At 43.8% G+C, this 15,358-nt stretch overlaps 1 long non-coding RNA gene across 1 annotated transcript in view; it reads left to right on the top strand.

The window, feature by feature from the left end:
* The window catches only part of LOC147055110 (uncharacterized), a 30,780-nt gene extending 23,515 nt beyond the window's left edge, over positions 1–7,265 (top strand). Inside the window, exons 6-7 of the long non-coding RNA XR_015066472.1 lie at positions 4,976–5,046; positions 6,839–7,265. This is a non-coding gene — a long non-coding RNA (uncharacterized LOC147055110). The remainder of the gene's footprint in view (positions 1–4,975; positions 5,047–6,838) is intronic.
* Positions 7,266–15,358: the final 8,093 nt, after the last annotated feature.

Genomic DNA, 15,358 nt, shown 5'->3' on the forward strand with positions numbered 1-15,358 from the left:
CACTCGCCCATTGAGAGGCAATCGTCACACGATGATCGGCCCCGCCCAATGAACAAATGAATTCCGGCATCTTTCCCACGTTAACCTTCCTCATTTTGGACTTGATCAATTTTTGAAGGTGCCGTGGGTGGCTTCTTGCGGGGATGGCTGACGGCTGAGCTTCCATTAAGCCTCTCAGCGCAGAGTATTGTGTCACTTGCGTAGCATCTGTCAAGCTGTCGCGACAGAGCCGCACGCTGCATGCAAATGACGACAAAGATAATCACGAGAAGGGTGGGGGGGGGGGCTCTGTGAGCACGGGCGAGCACTGGTATCGGCCCAATAGCCGGCCTATTTTGCCGTTATCGAGGATGGTAGAGGCTGCCGATACCAGGCGTCGATACTTAAGACAAAGAAAATCATTAAGTCCTCCTCGACAGCAGGTGGCGCAATGGCCTGACGCATTGGAGAATTATCGGCATCAGAAACAAAGGATTAGTCCACATCTCACCTTGTCGTGGCAGTCCGGGAGTTGGCGCGGCTCTAGTTTTGTCTAAATGGCGTTCGCCAGTCACATTCCACGTGTTCCTTCAAACTAATGGAAAAAGAACGATAGAACAGTGATGTTTTTAACAGCATCACTTAATAGATTGGCACAAGAGAGTGATGGCTGACGTGTTGACGGCGCTATAAAAAAAAAAAAATCTGAACTCGGCCTCCCCCACAGTTTTGCCGCTTAATCGACTAAAATGCAAATGCGCGAGCAATCGATAACATCGTATATTTACTCGGACGACGTCTTCCTGCTGAGCGTGCAAGTGGCGCAAACGTCACGAGTGATCCGCAAATACTATTTCATCTTCATTTCTTATCGCCAGTGTCAAATCCAAAGGCTTCTGCAGGGACGCGTGTTTGAATTTAATCTGGATTTTATTATACTCATTATCGGCTCACGAGGGGAAATTCAACTGGCTCGCCGATGCATATTTTGTGTTGCACAGCATACACTCCAGCCTTGATTCCTTGCTCAAAGGCACCTCGGCAGTCGCCAGCAAGCTAATTAGCATCCCGCCGACAACGAGCTTGTGGTTTTTACGTTTATGTCCACAGCGGGACTCCAAACTATAATATGATATACAATATAATATAATCTTAATATGAATCATTCTTTGCAGAGGATAAAGAATATGTGTTTTGATTGTGGCTCCTGTTTGTGTTTAATTATCAACCTGTAAAAATGGAATTGACTACTTTCCTAATAGCCATCCCATTACGTTTACATTATGATACATTTTTTATTTTATTTGTATTATTTAGTGATGACGAAAGTGCGCTTTAAACAACAGAGCAATGGTCCAACTACTGACGGACGGACGGACTGGTGGGCCCGTTCAGAAAACGGATGGATGCTCAATCGCCAGAATAACAACAGGGGACCGGCAGAGCTACACCCAAAAAAATCAAATAAATGTGACATCATTATCAGCATTGGAGAAAATCTGCCAGCCGTCGAATCGACAGCCTTCACGGTCCACCGACATCACAATCCCTGTCGAAAAACTCGACTTTTCGGACGCTTTGACACATCCGTCAGTCGGCGGTCGGCTTTCGGCATGGCTGCCTCCTCTTTAGGAGGAGAAGCCACTCGGAGCCGACAAGTCAAACGCGTCTCTATTTCCCTGTCGTGAAAACCTTGGCGTGACCGCTGTTCTTTTTAAGAACACATTGAATCGATGAGCTCACCGCTTGGCTTGGCGGAGAATTTGCTTTCAACGCCAGGCGCGAGATGACCTAAAGACTGAAAACCCCCCAAATCATTCAAAGCGGCTTTGTTACAAACGGAAAATAGTCCAGCAGCCCGGCACAGCAGCTCTGACTCACCTTTATATTCCTTTGTTGCTGCGCCCCACTTATTTATATTTATTTGACTCCAAAATGCATTGTCTAAAAATACTGTCGCAGTGTGACTTTGTTTGCCTCTTCTTTATGAGGAGGCTTCACCTTCAGTCAAGATGGATCACCTGCCATCCATCTTGAAAGCGGGACCCAGTTCCTATTTGTACATTGTGGAGAACACAAAAATGGAGACACAGATCAATGGGAAAATATGTCAGCGTGACCTCCAAGCAGTATCCATTTACAGTTGAGTGCATTGATATGCCAAGTCTGGGTTTTTATTAAAAACTATTCCAAATGAAAAGAATGTAAATGTGTTCCAGGGTCAAATGTAATTAACTGTACCAGCAGTTTTTGAAAAGGAGTGAGAATGGCCTCATTTTTCGCACCCCTGCTATAATCACATGCTTTTAAGCTAATTTTCTTCTTGTTGTGCTAGTTTTAGCTTGTGGAGATTGTTTGTTGCCATCTTTGTAGCTCTATTTGGATTAAAATAGCATTTTGTTTTGTAAGGTTTGTAACCACCGCAACATAAATGCCAATATGGCGTTTCACATTAGCATTAAGCTAGCGGCGTTCGATTCGACAAAAGTAACATTTTACAATGTTCATTTGAAATTTTGAAGAGCTCTGTGGTAGTATCTGGAACATATCCCCCAAAAAACTGGGGTCCAGAGTGTCTATGACCCCTGACTATCAATTTTTTTTTTTTGCGATGCAAGGCCTTCATCACTTCAGGCTGTGATTGATCTGCCGAGTTCCACTGCGTTGGTGGAAAAAAGTCCCCCGGCTGACTTGAGGTTCAAACCACTGACCTTTCTCTTGGCCGCCTCTTGACACGTGGAGGCAGTGCTCTCCTCTCACATTGTCTGTCTCCTGATACGTTTGATCATATCTGCGGCGCCGTACGAGGCTGCTCTCTTCTCTTCTCGCTCTCTCGCTCGCCTCCTCTTCCGAGCAGCGGCTGACACATCAAAAAGGCCTCCAGGGAAGTTTGCTAGTGAAGTGTATCGCTGAAATGCGGGGGGGCCGCCTGCTGACTTGCTCACTGGGGCACAATGCTGTCGCGATGTGAGTTTTTTTTTTTTTTCCTATTTTGGAATGGATTAAGGCTGATGCGAAAGACAGTCGGTCCCAACACGTTGGGAATCAAAAGGTTACAAGTCTCCCGCCGCGTTACGCCGCGTACCGATACGCGGTTAAATATTCCACCTCGTGCGGTGTGACTAAGTCTGTAATCCACGTTGGATTGGCACTTCCCAAGCAAGCGTATTGGCAATCCTTCTTTATCTCGACACCGGCCGGCAATCTGCTTGTGCACAAACGTAATCTGTTTACGGCGCTTTGGTGTGTGCAAACAAGTACGTCTGCAACTTCTATGCTCGACTTGTTGGGCGCCGAGAGGAGAATGAAATGATGAAGCAACTTGAAGTTTGCTTAAGGATTAGGTGTTGTGCTATCGTTTTTTTTTTTTTCCCTCAACTCGTTTACTCCCATTGACGGATATAGACGTCCATTCTAACTAGTCCGGCGTTTAATGACTTAATATTGTGGCAACTTGAAGTCTGCTTGTATGTTTTTTTCCCCCAACTCGTTTACTCCAGTTGACGGCTATAGACGTCCATTTTAACTGTGCAGTGAATGACGCTTTCGGTGTTTCTCGACGTACCACCAGGTCATTTTTCACGGCCGTGACCCACGACTAAATAGGGCCACATCGCAATTGTCTCTTGAACTACGTGGTGTAAATCCAGCCTGGAGCAGCACATTGATATTGACATGATTGTCTCCCAATGGAACGCAACGTAGTGTCTGTTCTCCAATCAATGAGGAGTAATAATATTCCTCCGAGGCGTCTCGTGACCGCCGTCCTCTGTAATCAGGACTTAAAATGCGCTCTTGACCACGTGGTACTTTCCGATGCAAATTTACACATTGGCTCTCTTTAAATGGAGTCGAGGGCCAGCGACCATCTGCGGCCTCTCCCGGCTGCTCCTCTTGGCCGTGGCAACGCTCACCGGGAGGAGTACTTAAAAGTCCCTCATCTGTCCGGCCGCCCTTCGCCTTGGCGTGGAAATTGACGTGGACGCTGCCAGAGCGACATCATTACCGCGTTGTTAATGTATCACACTGGGGAAAAGTCAATGGGATCATCCATAACGATTTGGAGATTTATCGGAATGGCGCGCTAATGACCTTTTGCTATCAAACACACGCAAAAAGAGCCTGCCCCCCATCCTTCATCATTATTTCCCTTTATCGCACCACGCCAGCATCACGGCAACCTTTGGTGCTCGGCACAATCATCGGGTGGTAATGGCGCATCCCGCCGCGATGCCGGACTTAACTGCAACACCATCGCGGCGCTCGGTGTCACGGCTGATAGCGGCCGATTGAACAATAATATTTGTAATCAGCCCGCTGAGATGAAGGACTAAATATATGTTTACAAGACAGGAGGATTTGCTCCGTAGAAATTAATGACGCCGATTTGCGATTCGCCAATGCGTTCAGGCCTCGTCCGGCTACCGCTAACGTGCTAATCTGCAAGCAGCGAGGCACATTCGTCATCTCGGTGTGAATATTTCGCCTTGCGGCGGGCGTGCTTTCGCTTCCCAGGCGAGTAAAACTCCACGGACAGGTGGACTTCCAAATTCCGGTCTCGTCCACCCGCCGCTCGCCTGTTTCGAACGATCAATGGCGGAGGGAAAGTCCAAAAGAAGCGGGCTCTGATATCATCCATCATCCTCTGTCAAATCTTGGCAGAATTGTAAGAAGCTCTTCAAAGGTCTGTCTTGTTTTCCCAGCACGTAAAATGAATTTGGGGGAATGACTGATATCAAATATCCTGAAGGTGTATTTCAACAATTCCCAAATAGTTGCTTCCGCCCTAATAAGTGGCACGGGCCATTGAACCGCCAGCTGCATCGTCTAACACCAATCTGGGGGGGGGGGGAAAAAACAAAAAAAAAATATGTGGGCCCGCTAGTTAGCAGTAATTAACTTTATGATGACATCTGATGATCCCATGTGTTGTGCTTGTTATTGCTGTTCATGAACTTGACGCCAAGTTCATATACTCGCAATAATGTTCTTGCAGCGCTTCCCGTCCAGAGGCGGCGCCGTTTGGACGCGGCTCTTTCCACTCCAACGGGGACCAATGCACGTGCGGTGAGTCAACCTCACGCTGACACGCCACGCACGACCAAATGCACGCTGGGCTGCACAGGTGATTAGAGGCCAGGCCCCATTTGATCTTTAGACATGGCGACATGGCCCCAGCCCCTCCCTCACTGCAACTCCCACTGTGCAAACGAAGACCTACATCATTTGTCTAAACAAAAGAAAACAAAAAGCCTATGTGCAAACATGTGCGACATCCATTTTGTATTGAGATTCAAGTTTTTTATATGTATATTTTATATTTTTATATTTTATATGTATTTATATTATATATATTATTTTATATATATATAATATATATTTATCTATATTTATATTTCATATTTATATATATATTACATATATGTTTTTATATATATGTTTTTATATATATATTTATATTTTATATTTATGTATTCTATTTTTTTATATGTTTTTCCATATATTTTTTTTATTGCTAATATATATTTTATATATATATATATAGAGAGAGAGAGAGAGAAAAAAACAAATATATATATTAAGAAAAATTAATTGTTGTTAAGATGTAAAGCTATGTAAATATGTTTACTATTGAACTGACTCAAGTCTGCAGCGTCAGTCTTGCAGCGTTCCACAATGTGTGTCAAATCGCACATGCGTCGCCTGCGTCACCTGCGTCAGTACAAAAAGTGACGCTTACTCGCAATCGCACGTCAGCGGCGCGCGTGGCACGCACCGTTTCACTGTACATCTGCTTATCGCTTTCAATTCACCCAGGCTGCGCTGAAGGATGCAAATGAAGGCCCACTCAAAAGCAGCAGTGCAAGCAAAACAAAAAATGTCTCAAATTTGGATTGTAGGATTGATATAGCACATGAGTTGTCAACAAAGGTTTAAAAATAACACAGATGGCGGTTATCAATTGAAAAATTCCTTTCAACCTGATTAGGGAGGGGAAGGCTTGCCATTAAATGGCAACTCGTCCACCAACAAAGGCTGAGGTGATGATTTGCTCATTTGCTCTTATCCCCTTTGAGTCCAATTCACATGTCGCCAATGTTGGGCCGCATCGAATTGATTTAGGCGCAAAATGTTGACAAATGAATTCCACGCACAGCTGTGCCAAAAGTGGTGCAGACCTCTGCAAAGCTAACTCTCATCTTCCACTTCTGAAGCCGCCGTAGATGCTAGTTGAGACTGGAATCCATCCTACCGATGATTCCATCGATTCATCGCCTCGTCAATAAAATCAACAGTAACACGCGCTACTCTATTTCAATCGCTGCTGTTTTGGTTAGCAACAGAGTAAAAAAATAGGCTCAGCTGAAGGGATCGTGGTTCATGATGTTTAAAATATATTCTGCATTTCATTAGACATGGCTAATCCTACGGAAGAGGATTAGGGCCAGTGAAGAAAAAAAAAACGAGGGGTGGCAGGAAAGTCAGAATTCTGACTTTATTCTCAGAGTTCTGACTTTAAAGTCAGAATTCTGACTTTATTCTCAGAATTCTGACTTTAAAGTCGGAATTCTGACTTTATTCTCAAAATTCTGACTTTAAAGTCAGAATTCCCCATTTCTGACTTTAAAGTCAGGCTCGCACTGAAAACCACTTTTTTTTTTTTTTTTACACACACATGTCTCTAAATGTCACACTGTTCCACTGAAAATAGCTTTATTTTCGCTTTAAAGTCAGAATTCTGAGAAAAAAAGTCAGAATCCTGTCACCCCTCGTTTTTTTTTTCTTCACTGGCCCTAATCCTCTTCCGTATAATCCAAAGCAACATTTTGAGTGATTTTTTTTTTTTTTCCACCCCTAGATTGCAAGAGATTGCAGCAGGTTGCAAGAGAGCGGCTCTGATGGTCAGCAGTAATTACGGTCGGAATTCATCATCTCCAGAAACATTTAGCGGCAGTTAACATGGGCAAGGGCACCGCAGTTTGCCATCATCACAAATGAGCATTTGTCGTGAGTATTTTTCCATTTTGGGGGATGTCAAACGTCAACGAAAAGCCCCGACGGGCCATCGAGGGCTTGTGATTTTTGGATACGGATTGTGTTTTCTTTTGGGGTTCTGATTGAGCTCGATAAATCATATCGGTCCTCGGCCGTCTCCGGGGACATTTGTAATCAATTCAAAATTGCCGCAATGTGGCTCGAGCCAACCTCTGTTTCGACCTTCACGATGGATTTGAGCAGATGTTGATGTACGAGTGAGTTGATAGAACTGTGACGGACCCCATTGATGCCACACTTGAAGGAAAAGCTTGGAAAATAATACAGCCATTCCCCCCCCCCCCCCCCCCCCCCCCCGTAGTTAATAGCAATGATACTTTACCAAAGTATTGGATAATGATGATGTCGTCTCATTTCCTGATACGATTGTTTGTACGAGGCATTGGCTTATTACCGTTTGATGGTTTTTCACGGCTTTAAAACTCAAGGTTTTAATAAACGAGCAGAGAGGGGAGGGGTGAGCAGTTTGGCACGAATGTTCCGGCATGTACTAGTCATAACATTGTGGCTCGCCAGTCGGTTCTAAAAATAGATTCTCTCTCGTTTTTGTTCATATATATAGAACAAGTGGTAAACAATTCAATGTCGTCATCGTGTGGCAGTTGCTAATTACGCCATCACGTGGAAAAGCGGCATATTAACGGAGCGTCATGTGAAAACACACAAAAGCAGAAGCTGTCAAATGATTTATTTTTCATGTTTGCCCGTCAAGCCGTCCCTATTCGCGGGCCTTAGATTTGCGCCGAGCTCTCTCCCAATTAAACACAGCGGTCCGTGACACATATCAAAATGACGCAACGGTTGAAACGGCTAAATCTTTCATTTGGGCGTGTGATGTGGAAGGAGAGGAAGGCGAGGCGCCGCTGAGCCGTGAGGAAAAGACAAAAACTGCGAGGCCTCGCTTGGTTTAGATGGATTACCGCTAACAGATAGCCTTTAGCATGCTAGCATACGCCGCACTACGTTTAATATAAAACAATATATACGCAAAGTAAGATTCAACATTGTGTTCAGAAAATACTTTCATGAATCTTTCATCGCCTAGCAAACCCCTCAAGCGGCGTTCACAAAATAGTCCTCACGCACAATTCAGAGAACCACAATGGATCTGTGCTGTTCAAACGCTTTGAGGGCATAAAAAAAAAAAAAACCCAACAATCTTTAGAAAGCTCACTGATAGTATTTCCACTGGCTTTTTTTTTTTTATCCAAGAGGAGGTTCACTTTTCAGAAAGTAGCAAAAAGATTACAGTTTATCCTTTTCAGCGTAAATTTAGTTTAGTTTGACAGTCAAGTTTATTTACAGTAAAGTCCAAGTAAGAGTGGCATTAACATCTTGAAGTCTGTTTTGGAAGAATTGTAGCAAACTTTCAAAGCAGCGTCATCCCGATTCCGCGAGTTAGCATCTTTGAAAAATTTGTAAGCAGATTTCAATGCCATGTCATTATGGATGCGGGCACCAAATGGGCTCCAAGAGCAGCAGTGCAAATGGCGCCTCACTGCTTTTCTGATGCTCTCATTGTGCTCGTGATAACCTTGCATGCTTGCCGCTTGCAGCTGTGCGCCATCATCTGGAAACATTAGGACCAAAGCCTAATGTTGCTTCCTCCCATCCGCCCGCCGTTTGTCCGACTTCGGGCAAACGCCACCAAATTGCCCGAGCAAAGTGAAGGTGCTTAACTCGTGGACCGCCGGCCTAGTTGAGAAGAATATTTGGTAGAGAACGGGTTTAGTGCATACCAGCTTGTGGTGGAAACACTACAACACGTCTGGGATCAATCCCAGTTTTTAGAAACGGCCACGGTATGCAAATAATATGGCGCATATTCCATTTGCAAGAACCCGACTGTATGTATTCTTATTATCCAGTAGCGGCAGCTGCAAAGCTCCAAGAGTGTGCTTTGACTCATTAACGCCATGACCTGTGGCGCAGATCATCTCTCATGTTTACGCTTTTCCGCCGCGGCCCGTCTTGCCTTTTGTTTTCATTCCACACATTTTAACATGCGCCCGCCCCGGAGCTGTTGAATGGAGTCCACGTTGGGAATATTCTCGCCGCCATCCTTAGGATCTATATGCAGCGGGGATTTTTTTTTTTACCAACATATCCTCAAGCGGCTTGTGTTCCAATGCCAACGCTTTGAATGTCGCCGCTTTGAAGGTGGCTAAAAATGCGCCAGTTGCCGTTTGCGCGTCACTTGAACCTTTTGATTTTGCGTGAACCCAGCTCGCCTTAAAAGAGACTTTGGATTTGGATGGTGTTTATCAGTGCTATTGCAGTAGGCTCGGCTCTTCAACCCATTCAGGTGAGAAGAGCAATGCTATGGAGTTTCCGTGACATTTGTCAAATGAGGCTCAAATGAGTTGTGTTTGAGTTAGAGATGTCCGATATATTGAGGACTTTGTTGTCGTGACTTGTCTTTGTAGTTCATTTTCTTTCAGGTCGTGTTTTGTTGTGTTCCATCTTCAGAACCTGTCATAATTTTCTTTATCGTCCAATCGGCTCCCTCAGCCCTCATCTATCTTATATTATCTAGATATATCTAGCTATATTAGCTAGCTATATTAGCGAGCGAGCTATATTAAACAATATACTATACTATAGACTATAGCAATATTAGCTAGCTAGCTAGCTATATTCAACTCAAAGGTTGTAGATATGTGAGGTCCTAAATTTGAAAACGTGCGTCGCCTTCAGTTTTGTCAATCTGGGTGTCAGTGCTTTGACTGGCAAGTGTCTGGGGCGTCGTCACCTCTTGACCTTTGTGAGAGTTGTGATCGGCCGAGCTCAGCAGCGTCGCCGATAACGTCCGCACGGACTTGCGATACGACACGAGACTCTGAACGTTTGCGCGACGTCGCCCGTTCGTCAAGCGCGTCATCGTGGCAGTCGGCTTTATTCGCCGCCGACAAGCTCACCTTGGAAAGGTCGTCGGGCTTTTGTGGCTCGACGTTAGCGTCGTCACAATGGGTTCTTTAAATGCAAATGACACGATTACGTTTAAGCCCATTCTGCCGCTGTCTGTCGAACTGACGGGGTGTTTATCCTTTTAGGTGCACGCCGTTTATCGGCGCCTCCGCTGCGAATGACAATGCCGATAAGGGAGTCAGGGTTTTTTTGTTTTTTTTTCTACCTTCACGTGCGCGTTGCGTGAAATATGTGACGGATACGCCCGGTCGGACGTCATACATCATCCGAATGGGATGCGCTTAAAATTCAGCCCAAGTTGGCTCGCTGGTGTAGATACGCCGACGCCTTTCAGCGTTGGCAATGTTTTGCCATGCGCATCTGACACTCACAATTCTGCTTGTAAGATAAATGCCTTGTTTTTTACGGACACGTATTGTTTGAAACATTTACGGCAGTGAATGTCGAAGTGGAACGGGGAAAGAAGTGACGGTACAGCGTTTAGGTTTCCTCATGCTGTTCATTTTTGAGCAAATATCATTTTTGATCATCTTAAAATGGGAATACAAGAGAGAGAGTTAGATGTCGAAAATGAAATGTCATCTCCGGACAAAGTTTGCACAACAAAGTGTGGAAAAGGTGCTGCGTAATACCGACGACCTTCAACGTCTCACTCAGCCCTTATCGTGAGTCATTTATTCCTTTTGACGTGTTTTTTGAAGAGAGAAAAAAAATCCTCTGCCATGTAACCATACCGATATGCATAAGCTTTTTTTTTAAGGGATTTACAAAATGTCAGTGTCAGGTGGATGTTGTCATCATTTTTTTCCTCCGACCGAACGGAGAGTAAACATTAGCATCAAGGTGACAGCTCGGTTCATTACGAGCTCGCCCTCGTACTTGAAGTGAGGCGTGATGCGGCCGTGGCGTGTTCATTATGGCTCCCGATGGCGGGCAAAACAATGTCGCACGGGTCAGCAGCTGCCACAACAACACGAGGCCGCTCGGACAACAGCGTGACAACGTTTGTCGATGTTGCGTGTGGGAGGTGGACGCCAGCTAACGACACTGCTTTGTAGCGTTGCGAGCGCACGATCTTGTCATTTGTCCAGTTGGCTGAATGTGCTTGAATAGTTTTCATTTGTTTATGTTTTGCTTTGTTGTTAGGAAAGAGAACCTACTGCCCATGCCAAACTTTTAACCCGAGTCAGAATATCTGTGTTGTTATGGAGGAGCAAAACTGCCAAAACAACAAAAAATATATATATATAATAAAAAATTAACAAATAAATAAAAAGAAATATAAGAAAAGTAATATATGTAAAAAATTGCAGTGGTGTACTATGAGGACCAAAACTGCCAAAATAAAAGAAAGAAATAATACTTCATACTATTTTAACCTATTTTTTATGATAAGCTTCAAAATATTAAAAACACTTCCCTAGAAATTTATTCATTTTGATTTAAATGATAGAAACAATATGATTTAGAAGCACAAATATGTTCAAGTGTAACAAAGCTCTGACCGCAAGGCATGAAAATAATCTGTCTCTAATATTTCGACCTCCTAACATAACCAAAATATTCCGAGACTGGAGACTTGCAATAAAGTGATCTGCTCTTCATGTCATAAACATTTATGAAGGAGCAACATTAAAACCAGCCAATATTAAATTCCACTCATATATGGCCTGTTTTTTAATAAATGTTCCCACACTGGAATATCACCGCAGCTCAATTTTCTGCTCAATAAATCCAAAAGAAGATTAAACATTCCTAGATGTGCCGCCGCGTTTTAGAATCACACACACACACACACACACACACACACACACACACACACACACACGCACGACTGGCTTGTTGAGACTTTTAAATGATCACGTAACAGAGGATTAAAGGAAAGGGAATCTCCCCTGGACGATAAAGATAATTACATTTTGGTCAATGATACTCGACTTCTTAAATGCGACTTTGAGGAGCTTTTCTGCGTCCTTGCTGTTGTGTTATGACGGGGGCCATTTTGAAAGCAGGCATTTTGGTGCTTGTTCTTTTTATTTTGGTTCCTGTCTGTCCCAGGTGTACCGGAGAGAGAAAGAGGCGCTCTCTCCTTTCACATTATTCCAGGGGCCATCACAAAAAAAACAAAAAAGAGAAGCAAGGACAAAAGGCCACCGTCACGCTTAGGTATTCATTCATAATAATGGAAATAATTGCTTTTTTTATGACTTAAAAAGCAGCATATAGCAAATGCAGACAATGTGTTTAAGACCATATTAGTTCACGTTTGACTAGGGATCGCCGATATCACTTTTGTTAGACCGATACCACTCACCGATACCGCATACCAATACCTCAATGTATACTACATTGTTATTTTAAAGAAAATTTAAAAAGACCCATTTCCGATACCCCTCACCGATACCGATTCCTATAGTACTTTTGATATATACATTTTATTTTTGTTTAAATTATAAAAGACCCAGGTCCGATACTACTCACCGATACCACATACCGATACCTCTAGTACTTCTGATTTATTCATTAAAAAAAAATAAAGATGTTCAAAAAAGACCCATGTCGGATTTTGTTTGCCTGAAGTATCAGTGGCTGGTATCGGCGGCCTCCATAATTACCGATAGCTCACAATAAGGCTTCTATTGCTACTGATACCTTGCGTCGGTACTCGTTATGGTACGTAGGTTGGTTGGATGGGCTGTAAATAGTGTTTCAAATTTCACTTTGAACTCAAATCTTGCTTGAATTTGGATCTTTTGTGCTATTTTAGACACCATACACATTTTGAAAGTACATTAATCGTTTTTCGAGACTCTATAGCTATTTCCACCTCTTAAATACTCGGCGAATGCATTCAAATGTAAAAGCGAAACATGTCATTAATTTCAAGGAGGAAAAATAAAGCCTGACTGTAGGCAAGCAAGACACTACTCTGCACACGCTGTGCCTGACACGTAGCAGATTATAATAAATACATCATAATAATCCTCCCTCCATACTCACCACCGGTGGCGTGCAGCATTTATTTTGAAAAATCTATATATTGCATTTCCAGCTGCTTTGTGTGCCAGCAGGCCAGGAAGCGAGTCATCGTGTTCATTCCGTGAAAGGTGGAACGCTTTGTTTTCCGCACTTTACCGTTCTTCCATCAAATTCGGCTTGTATTTTTGAGTCCATGTTCAAATTAGGCTGTGCAGCCTGGTTTGGGTTGCATGGATTATTTTTTATTTTTTTTTCCCCCAACATCAAGCGCTCCCTCTTGTCCTTTTAATCAGAGTGAGAATTTCAAATGGAGACATCATCTGCTGCATTGAGCAATTCTGCTCTCCAGCACCCCCCCCCCCCCCCCCCCCCATTTCCCCTTCACTCCCGCTCAAAGTGCAATCCCACCGAGCGCTTGATGCCCTGCCACGGGCAAGTCAGCTGTTGGCCTCTTTTTTTTTTTTCCCTTTCCTCCTCCATTTTTTTAATGGCCTACTTTAGAGGCAGAATTGGAGGTCTTTGGAACCTGGGGATTAGCACACCTACATCTGCGCACGGCTTGTTAGAAGATGGAACGGCCGCCATGCGACATTCCGACTTTGGACCTGCGTCACTCACACGCATGGTTGATCTCGTGAAGCTTTTTCATGTTCACATTTGCTTCGTTTGACTGAGCACTTCCTCTAGTATCACTAATTTTGTCCGTGTTTGATCTGCGTCATCACACTCATAAAAGCTCCGCAAATAGAGTGAACGTGACACATTTTGATCTAATAGTCTTTTGGGAAACAATTTGTCCCCAAATGTACTTTTAAGTTGTTGTTTTTTTTCTGTCTACGATATTTTCAACCACAGGGATTCAGCGCTATGCTAACGTTTGTAAACGGACTAGCTAACTTAATTTTCAAGTTCAATAAGATCTTCTAATTCAACTTGGGAGGCAGACATGTTACCAAATATTAAGGTTTTGAAGTCATGCAGGTACCACAAAAAATAGCTTGAACGTTAGATAACATGCTAATGTCATTTTCCTAGTCAATGCTGATTTGGACAAAAAGTTACTCAAATTAGGCAAATCAACATTGATCCAAGTTCATGATTCTTTTATTTCCTTTCATTTTTACAGAATGTTCTGCATTTCCATTTCCAGAACCATAAACATATGCTACCAGTAGCTAACCTGGCTGGCTAGCGTTTTCTATTGCTAAAGAGACTAAGAAACCCCAAGAGGCAATAAAGTTCAGAAATATGGCCAATTCTAGATCCAAATATAACTTCCTTCTCTTTTGTATGCTTAAAATGTCCTTTCTCCAAATCATTTGACAAGAAATCATGACTTAGCAAGCTTGGCTGGCTTAACTTTTGTTTCCGAGTTGAACACTCCCCAGAAACTGGTGGTTGCGGCACTGTCAAATGAAATCATTTCCCAGGAACTTTTACAATTAGGCTAGCACAAACAAAGGCACACAGTGATAATTGCAATTAACGCACAAACGTGTCACACGGCGGTTGCCACAGTGACACCGCACCGACGATGAATATTTAACGAGCCAATCTAAAAATAGCGCCGACTCGCTGTAAAGTGTCACCGGTGCACATGTGGGGTTATGTGTTGTGCACCTTCTGTGCGCCATGTCGCCTCAGCAGAACGCCGGGAGCCTTCGGAACACACGCGCCCGTCATCGTGGAAGTAAAAACATTTACACGCTTGCATAAAATAGCACACAGCTTAGTTATGTTTGTTTAGCAGGAGCTTGCATCAGTACGGGCACGTTGCGCCGTTGTGGGTGCGAACGCAGCTAACTTGAATCCGATTTGGTGAGAACTTAGACCCGGTACGTAAAAGCTCCACATGAAAATAATGGATTTCTAATGATGGATTTTTGTACGCCGTATTTGTAGGAAAGACGGATCAGCGCGTTAGAGGAAGTGGAAGCGCTCCTTTTATCCGAGAGATAACAATGCTTGGCTAATTGTGATGACAATATCAATTGGCTTTGTGAAAGCAGATGCTCCATTCCTGTGATCCCATCCGGAGAACACGGCGTTCTTATTCCGCGCCTTGATCATTTTGCCGAGACACATTCCATTTGTTTCGAACGAGGCCGAGCGACTCCACCGGCGGAGCTCCAGCCGGCCGGCCCTGTTGGCTTTTTTATGGAGGAGACGACGCCGTCGGCACGCGCGGCGTGAACCGTCGAGTAATGAGCGCACGCAACAACAAAAGAAACAACGGGAGCTTTCACTTTTTCTATTTCTGCTGTTTTCAAACAATCCTAATGCAACTGGATCCCGTGGGACTGCAACACCGTTGCTGGTAGAGCACTTGTAATTGGTTTGTTGTTCTGGTAGGAGCCAATAAGTGGGAACTCAGGGCTGCCGAATGTTACTTGTACTCTGCAAACAGGAGCATCAT

This window comes from Syngnathus leptorhynchus, chromosome 6 (assembly GCF_054491065.1).
Source record: "Syngnathus leptorhynchus isolate UIUO chromosome 6, UIUO_Slep, whole genome shotgun sequence".
Classification (NCBI taxonomy): domain Eukaryota; kingdom Metazoa; phylum Chordata; class Actinopteri; order Syngnathiformes; family Syngnathidae; genus Syngnathus; species Syngnathus leptorhynchus.